General features: G+C 34.8%; 1 non-coding gene across 1 annotated transcript; it reads right to left on the reverse strand.

Moving 5' to 3' along the window:
• Positions 1 to 10,008: 10,008 nt before the first annotated feature.
• On the reverse strand, positions 10,009 to 10,114 carry LOC128039494 (small nucleolar RNA R71). Its single transcript, XR_008193996.1, has one exon. It is a non-coding gene; the product is annotated as a small nucleolar RNA R71 (small nucleolar RNA).

Genomic DNA, 10,114 nt, shown 5'->3' on the forward strand with positions numbered 1-10,114 from the left:
TTTCGAGGTTTACCTAAAAGTTAAACACTATTGGGGTGAGCTTATGAAAAGCTTAGTGTGAGTCGAATAATTATTTAAGCAGACAAAAACATCAAATACAATGAAACATATTAGCATTAATAGGAGAAAACAAAACCATCATAGGAATTTTCTATCATTATATAGTCAATATCAAATTGATGTCAATCGGTGTATGAGCATGGGAGATCATTCATTTGAGTAACAATCATTAATTTCGATACCATTTAATACTACACAATACAACACATCTCATAAACCAATAACATTCGAATATGTTGTGAGCATGATGCAATGCAAAAAGGCTCCTACCCATACCATCCGCTACACAGCACGTGTTCCCCAGAACCCATCATCCGAACTCCAAAACATTATGGGCTTAAGCTCATTGTGGTTAAAACCATCGATGACAATATGTAGAAAACTATGCCAGTAAAAATGCAGACAAGCTGCCAGTAAAAATGCGATAAATTGTCATTCCCCTCGATACTCCAAGTGTAGTGCACTAACTACGAATAATACAGACTTAATATGTCACCGGTACTCCACGGAACTCCTCTATCAACCATAAAACCCCAACCCAATGCATATGCAATATGCCACACAATCTCATACATAATCATATCTCAATACTTTTCACATTCATTTGATATGTTCAGCATGTCCTCAATAATCACATACTTTCAGTAAATTGAAATAGTGTCCCACTCTTTCAAATTACCATTGTGTTGGTATCAATCAATATCATTCAATTTCACATAATTTACGGATTTTCATTGTGCATAGATAGTACCCTTTTCAATACATAATATAACAAATATCTCATGCTTTTAAATCATACATGATTTTAATATCTCAACACATTATATCATTCCGTCAAACATTCTCATATCTCATAACTCAAATATGCAATTACAAGCTCAAACAAACATTCATATTATCAAACTAGCAATTTCGCCAACATGTCAATCTTTTAAGGCTCGAAACATACCTGGTTCGGCCACTCAGAAAATCAATAATTTGGCTATTAATTTAATCCAATAAGCAAGCTAATTTATCACATATAACATGATATTTAACATTTTCAAATAGTTTTATGAGTTTAGGACCCACAGATTATTTTTTGCTTCTTCACAGCACAATAGTGATTCCAATTTTCCTTAATAATTCCTTAAACGAACCTAAACAAAAATTTAGTATAAATTCAATAAATTTACCATTAAACCAGCCCCTAAACACCCACTTATGAGTTCAAACCAATTGTTAAAATTATAACTATTTTATGAATCCAAACTAGTTAGATTCCATACACTATATCGATACGAACTGTACGGACCTAATTCAATAATATACTAGAAAATATGTAGTTAATTAATGATTAAATTCCTTCATTTAATCAATTCATAACCTTAACCCAACAACTATGTTGAAATAACAAATTAGTTATCCTTAATTACAATTACGCTTCACGATTTGTGGGATCCAATTGACTAATTGATCAAGAACGTCTCTCCTTAATTAACATGTGATTAATGGATGATTAGGAGGTTTCAAGAACACAATTTAATGCTGGAAAAATATTGGCAAGAATAAAGAAACAAAATAATCCCATTTCTTTCACATAGGCGCACGCACCACCATCCATAATGGCCAAAATTGGGGCTAAAACTTAAAACAGTTTGAGATCTCATTAAAATCTAAAAAAATACCTTTGACATCATTTAAAATCCACCAAATTCCAAATTTAGAAATTTTGGTTTTTATTTGACAAGATTAATTAAGAACTTGAAGAGAAAAGAGATCTTACACAAGCTAGTTGAGAGAAACGACAATGAAACTTTCTTGGCAATGTTCAGGATCGATCTTGGGGTTCAAGATTTCAGATTTGGGGCTGATTTAGATGAGGTTAAATGTTGTCAATAGAGTAAAGGAAATGGTGCACAATCTTGATGCAAAAAAAGGAGAAGAAAGATATCATAAAATGGGAGGTGTAGGCGATGACAATAATGGGAGAAAGAAAGTAAATTGAAGAGAAAAGAGGAGAGAAATAGGGTGAACAACTAGGGTAGGGAAAAATTGAATTAAAGGATGAGAAATACAAAAAAAATTTGTATTTATACTTAGGGTTGAAGGGTATGGGTGACACAGACATTAAAAAAATAAGGGATTCTACAAAATTTAATTATTTCAGAAAGGAAAGGATTCGAACTTGGGACCTCATTTAATTTTCATACTTTCTCATATTTCTTTTAACCATTAGGATTTTTCCTCATTTAATTTACATGGTTCTTTAATGGTGGATCTTCAATTTTGAGAGGAAATCTGTAACACTCCAAACCCAGCCTAGGAGTTATGGCTGAATCTGGCGTGTCACATTGAATTCGTTCCTAAGTTTAAAAACCTCTTTATTATTTAACAAATCATCAAGTCAGAACGTTTGCCTTCTTAACTACCATTGTTATTATAGGTTGATCTAAAATTGCGGAAGCTTTTGAAAACTCTAATGTTTAAATTGCGTGTCTTTGAAAACATTAATTATTTTGAAAATTCGTCTTCTCCTACACTAGCAGTTTAAAATAAGTAAGTAAAAGCCCAATTAAAATTTTAAACAATCATAAATGGCCTTATTACATAAACAAAGTCCAACACAAACTTTAAATTTAAGTAAAAGCAAGTGTAGAACAGCTGCAGTTGTGTGGCCACCCCCGAGTCCTTCGCAGCACTAAATCACCTATGGCTGAGGATTACATGTACAGTTAAAAGGAAATGGTGAGTTTACAAAAACTCAATGTGTAATCCCCTAACAAGAAAATAGTCAATTAAATAGTAGATAAGTGCAGTTTGGGTCTAAGCTCATTATAGTAACAGTCTAGTTCAGTGTGGGCCTAAGCCCTTTCCTGAAACAGTAAATGATTGGGCTTGAGCCCATCACAATGTCAGTAATTAGTAGGGTCTTTGCCCAATTTCAGTAATAGTATCATTCGGGCCTTGACCCATAATAGTAACAGATATCAGTCATGCAGTGAACAATAATTAATATCATTAATCGATGCACTAACAGTACAAAATCATTAATTAGTGCAGATATACAGTTAGAAATCCTACCCAATCCAACCTCTACACACCACTCCGTCCCGCCAAACACACCATGTGGGGATAAAATCGACCCACCTATCCAGACACACCAAGATTATCACCGATTGCGATACTAAACAGTATTACAGAAAAGCTGCCAGTAAAATAAACGACATATAGCCATCAGTAGGTCCTTAGTCGTCTTGGGCGACCCGTGTAACCTTATCAGTATGGTACACTTCCTCCAAATATAACAACCCATCCCCATGCAATATATTGTGACATAATATCATACGTGTATGCAAAATGTCATGCTCAATCATAGCCATACATATCATAGAGAAAATCAATCATACATAACATAAGGCCATAACAGTCATTTCGTCTCATGGGGGTATTTTGGTCATTTTATCCTATGGGCATATATCGGTCATTTTACCCTATGGGGGTATTTCGATCATTTTACCCTATAGGGATATTTCGGTCATTTTACCCTATAGGAGTATTTCGGTCATTTTAACATATGGGGGTATTTCAGTCATTTTACCCGATTGGGGTATTTTAGTAATTTTACCTATTTTGGGGTTTCGGTGTAGATATCAACCTCTCGAAAGGTCCGTAGTCACCTCGAGTGACTCAGGTAACCTAAATCATCATAACAGTGTAAATGGGCCCGAGGCCCATTACTCGGCCTAAGTGGGCCCCCACACGCTCGTGCGGCCCGTTCAGCCCAGATTTCATGACGACTATGAGATTTACATAGCACAGTCCAGTATTTGCCACAAATCATGGATTTTACTCGTGTGGGGCCTACGAGCCCATTGAGCCCCCACGGCCCATTTCGGCCCAACGTGGTCCATTACGACCTAAGCCCATGAAAATACTCATGGAGGCCACCACAGTCTGTCGCCCACGATTCGTGGGTTTGGCTTACCACACAAGCGATTGCATGCTCGTGTGGTCTCAAACACCGTATTTCTGGCTTTTCGGCTTTTGTCGTTCTACAGTTACAGTGGAGTGTTTACACACCTGATTGTGGAAACGCACCAAGATCCATGAGTACCCAAAACCTACATTCGTACAAGGATTTTTGTTAGTCGCTAAACAATAGTGTTAATCTCCCTCTTTAACACCCTTAACCAACACTAAATTAATACTTGCCTCGACTGTCAAAAGTGGCTTAGCCTACTTATACCACTGTCGAAGGTTGACTACAATCTCTTTGACGGATATCTGCATTGCAAACGGATTATTAAACAAGGTTGTTTATTCATGTGAATCCACACATGACAACTCACAGAACAACAGAAAGAACTCGACCAACACTTAGAATGCTAGACTACATACTTACCTTGACCGAATGATGATAGAAAGGTTTCGATGATTTTAATATCACTTGCTACACCTTTACTCCTCGAGGAAATTGAACCGTCATAGAATAGTTGTCAAGCCGAAAGTAAAATGGAGGAGATGGAGAGGAGAGAAAAGTAATATTCGACAAGCAGTTATGCAAAAAGGGGTTGAGAAAGAAGAGCAATTCAAACGTAAGATGCAGCACGAAACCACTTCAACACAATTCGGTAAAGGTTTGGAAAAAGTGGAGAAGTGAAAAGAAGCAGTAAAAATAAGAGGGGAAGAAAGAAGGAGAATTCGGCAGAGGGAAACCAAAAACTATTCGGCCAAAAACAAAGAGGAAAAAATAAAAGAGAAGAGCAGAAAAAGTACTCAAACAAACCCGAGAGGTACACGAATCTCTTCAAAAATCTGGCACCAAAGGTAAAAAGAGGGAAGACATACACAAAACCGTAATGAAGGGTATACCAAAATGAGCAGTATACCCCTCTGGCCGAATTTCCTGAGTAACAAAGTCCACATTCGGCACACATCTCCTCTCCCCTCACTTCCCTTGATTTTCTCCAAAATCTCTCCCCTTATCCCTCCTTGAATCACTCCACCGATTTCTCTTCAACCCCCCCAATAACTTTATTCAAATTCCATTCAAACTCCCATTAGCTGTGTTTCAGTCCAACTCCACTACCTACACAGCTCAAGTAGCAAAAAAACACTTCATTGCACAACCCAGGACTTGAACCTCAGACCTCACAATTACACAACATGCCACCTTGCCACTAGCCACAAACTATTTTTGTGTCATAAAACAAGCACTATTATTTATAAGGCCTATATGCCAGTGTCCAGATTCATTTAAAAGCAAAACTAAAAATTCTGCAAAAGCCAAGACTTGAACCCCTGACTTCTCAGACACTTCCAAACACTCCTAAATCACTTAACCACTAAAGTAGACATTCATTTATGTCACTTCCTTGCACAAATAAATATTTATGTGCAGTCTTCTAACTGTTCCCCTGTTCAAAACCTATTTCTTCTAGGCCCAAAATTCAGGGTGTTACTAAATCCAAAAATAAATGGATGTTCCAACTCAAAATGGATCTATTAAAAGGTTTTTGATCTTATTTGTCAAGATTAAACATGATTTGTGAGGTAATTTAAAGAAATTTGAATTTCATCATCTTCATGAACTGATTTTTTGAAATTTTGTGAAATTGATGCTTAGTATAAGTGTATTTGGTCTAGAATTGATGATTGAAAGTGTTTAGGAGGGCTGGAATATCGATCTTGTGAGGAATTGAGTTTTCAACTTAATGTTACAAATTCTGTAAGGTATCTTTGAGAGAGGATTTCAATTAGTACAGATAATTAAAATTCGTATTTATTATAGCATTGGAAAGGTGGTAATGTCTACTTTATCTCTGTTAAAGCTCTGAATCTTGAAGAGGATATAGATAACCGGAATTAAAGCTTGAATTTGCTTGGTTGATGACTTGTTTGTGGTAAAATAAATTGTGTAGTGAGTGTTTCTAAGGGCAATTTGGTAAATTAACCTTCATTTATGTTTAATTAGTAGCTTAATTGATTATCTCAATTGATTAATTTTGGTTGAATGGCTGATTATTGCAAGATTGATATTAAATGTGGAAGAGTTGAATTTTTATTGAATAATGGTAAGTACGCTTTTAGGTGGTATTGTGCTATTTAATTAGGTTAATTATAAGGATGATTAAAGCATGTTTACTGGAGTTTTTTATCATAATATGTTCGTGTTACAATTTGTAATTGAACATTGGAAAATGGGAAATTAAATGCTTGATTTAATTGGATGTTAAATGGCTATGTTACATGCTACACATAAGCATTTTGACACATTAAATTGACCACAATAATGATTGATTTATATGCTATGTTTGATTGAATATATTGGCAACATGTGTGGTGGATCCATTGGATATAGTTGGCATGCCATACGACTTGTGAGTACTCACATTTATTTGTGACATTGTGAGCATATGGCTCTAGATGGACTGATTTGTTTAGAGTAGATAAGGGAGTGTTGAGCATGAGTCTCCACTCATTGGGTTATTTGAGGCTCTATAAGGGAGCATGTTCTTCAACCCTCTCAACTCGGTGGGCTGTATTTGATATTTGTAGGAGTTCGGAGATCTATTTATCTGATGTATTATCACCCAATTAAGCCATGAGAAGTGTATGCCAATATATTTATGTGTGATTACTGTTATGTCATTCGATGTTTGTAAGCCATGAATAATTGATTTTTGATATTAACAAAGCATATGGAAATTAACATACCATTTTTCATTATCATGGGTGATAATTGGTGATTGATTGAATGTAATTTAAGCATTATTTGGATGTTGATTTACTAGTCATTTTTATTAACATCCACTGAGCTTTTTAAAGCTCACAAGCTCACAATTCGTATAGATAATCATTGGGCTTAAGGAGCTGAGGAGACGAGAAAGAGTTTTCCAAGATAATTACACTTGGTGGAGACTTTATTACACGTTTTAGAGACTGTAATCGAGCATTGTGGAACTCCCGGGAATTAGTTTAATTTTGGTTGTAATTGGACTTTGGACATTGGACATCTTATTTTGGATGATTTTATAATAATGTTGAGACATGTTTGAGTTTAATTATTAAATGATTTACGATGTATTGTTGCTTGATAACATGGTGATTGATAATACAATGTGTGATGCATGAAATTTATACTAACAATTGTTCGAATAAAGCTTTCATGGAGTGGTTTACTAGCAACTAAGGTACGTCACTTGTTTGATTTATTCGGTGTTTGTTATGCATGAAATTGATTGCCTAATTCTATATAATTAAGGCTTCATTGAAGTCAATGAATACAATTGAAGGTGTATGTATATGTATGTTAATTAATCGTAGTTAAATCGGGTTTAATTGGCCATTAAAAAAATGCAAAATAGTGTTTTAAAACGAGTTTTTCACAAAAATAGGTGCAGTGTTTTTCACACTGGCGTGTGCCTGTCCACACGGGTGTGTGACGTGTTGCACACGAGCTTGTGGGTAAGTGACACGGGTATGCGGATACTGGAGCTATCACACAAGGGTGTGTGGGATTCCCACACGGGCGTGTGGGATTTCCACACGGGCATGTGCAATCATCCTACAAGTTTTTCATGATGTGAACATGGTCGATTAATGACACACGGTCTAGGGGACATGAGCATGTGGGTATTGGGGGTTTGAATTTTTGTCGTTTTAAATTGGTATTCTAATTTATTTAAGTTACAATTTAGTCTTAAAAATTGATTATTCTAATTATAGCCTTAGAAGATAAGGAAACTTGGTAAGGTTTTAGGATTAGTCTCGTAATGAATAAAATTTGATAGAAATACACTTAAGTTATAATTTGAAATAGGTCTTGATAGTTTGTATTTGTTATAATTTAGTCCCTAATAATAAAACTTGAATTAGACATAGTAAACGAACTCAAATTAAGCTGAAATCTTTAGGCTTGCATAATTTTTACTAAAAGAAGGTCGGTAAACACTTATATCTAAAATCAAATTTGTTTAACCAGAGGTGGTAAGATAACGAAAATGCCCTTAAGATAAATTACCTAGGAAAAGATTAAATTGGCTCATAATTTGCTTCTGCATTAATAATTAACTAATAATTAGATAAGATTAAGGTGTTATAAGGTCAGGGTGTGTCTTAGGTGGTCGTTAGCCGAAGATTCACTTAGATGGCTAATGTAATGCTTCGAATTTAGGTCGGTCTATCTCGGTCGAGTTTGGGGTGTCACAGGACATATCTACCCAATAAAAGAAGGAAAGAGAAGAAGAGAAAAAAGGAAAGAGAGTCAACATGACAAAGAGACTGGTGACAGCAATCCTCTCTCTGCATAGCGAAGAATTCCATTGGAGAATTCTAGAGAAAGAAATGGTAGCAACTACAGAGAGCAGAATACAACTGTGAAGAAGGGGAAAAGACATCTAACCCGAGTTCACGTACAATTGAAAGATGAAAGAGAAGCGGAAGTGTGGCGATAAATCCTGCAATTTCTGCCATTATTTTCCTGATTTCTGTGATTGAAACTTGTTTCAATGTTGATGAATGATTTTAATTTGGTATTAACTTTTCCACCTATGAACTAAATCTTTTCTAGGTTGGAGTTATTTGGATGAATGTTTTATCATCTTTAATGTTCATGATTTGAGTTTGTCTATGCCATTGTTTCATTTGATTTGTGCTTAAAATACATGCATGCAAGCTCTAGACATAGTTGATGGTGTGATGTGTTCTTAGATGTATTTTTAATTCTAAAAAGGTTAAATATATTGGATCTTGAACGTTTGATGCAAGCAGATACTTGACAGAATATTTGTAGCACTCCAGACATAGATGTTGCGAGTTATGTAGAGAAGAATGTTTATTGCAATTATTAATCTAGAGTTCTATTGACATACAGTAACTTAGATTTTTAGCTTAAGATCTAGCTATCGAAAGAGGTAGGTTATAGTATTGACTCTTTGAGCAGTTGATTATAAATATTTTTCCATGACATTATTTTGATATGAGCATTTCACCTAAATAATTATAGCCCTATTCATTCAACAACAGAATTACTCTTGTTTTTCTCTGTAATTTTCCACTATATTTTTTTTCCATATCAATTCTTTTTTTTTAGCATTTGATTTCATTAATTCATTATACAAACATCCTATTCAATTTAAGAGTATTTTCTATTTTTAGTATAGTTAATAGGACTCTAGTAACTTACTCAATTTCTTACCAATTTTTGATCCCTATGGAAATGATACTTACTTATCACTTTATTAGTTAAATGACGTGTACACTTGCACAATTGCATTAGTTATTTATATGCAACAAGTTTTTGGCGCCGTTGCTGGGGATCGGCTACATTGGTGAAAAGTTGATTTGTTATTATTCTTGTTATTTTTGTTATAACAGTTAATTAGTATTTTATTTGATTTTTTAGATTTGTATTCATGAATGAGAAGTATTCAAGAGGATACAAAATATTGTTTTGATCCTAAAATTGAAAGGACATTAAGGCAAAGAAGAAAAGAGTTAAGAGAAATGGAGAGAATTAGAAATGACCCAATCAGAGAAGATTCATTACTTCAGAATGAAAGGAATGTTAATATTCCTCGAATGATAGATGATAGAGACAGGCCCATTAGAGAATATGTAGTGCCTATTTTTATGATCTAAATCCAGAAATTGTCAGGCCGCATATTCAACCTCAACATTTCGAGTTTAAATTGGTGATGTTACAAATGCTACAAACGGTAGGACATTTTAGTGGGTTACCTACTGAAGATCCATGACTACATCTAAGACTCTTTTTGGAGGTCTGTGATTCATTCAGGCAGTAGGGTGTTCCTGAAGATGCCCTGAGACTCAAGTTATTTCCTTACTCATTATGTAATTATGCTAGAGCATGGTTAATTGCTTTGCCGTTAGGAATGGTGGCATCTTGGAATGAACTTTGTCAAAGTTTTTTGCTATGGTTCAATCCTCCAAATGTGAACACCAAGTTACAAAATAGTATTACATATTTTTGACAATCAGAGGATGAGATGTCATATGAAGCCTGGGAGCAATTCAAGAAATTACTGCAGAAATGTCCAATGCATGGTTT

Source organism: Gossypium raimondii, chromosome 2, assembly GCF_025698545.1.
Source record: "Gossypium raimondii isolate GPD5lz chromosome 2, ASM2569854v1, whole genome shotgun sequence".
NCBI lineage: Eukaryota > Viridiplantae > Streptophyta > Magnoliopsida > Malvales > Malvaceae > Gossypium > Gossypium raimondii.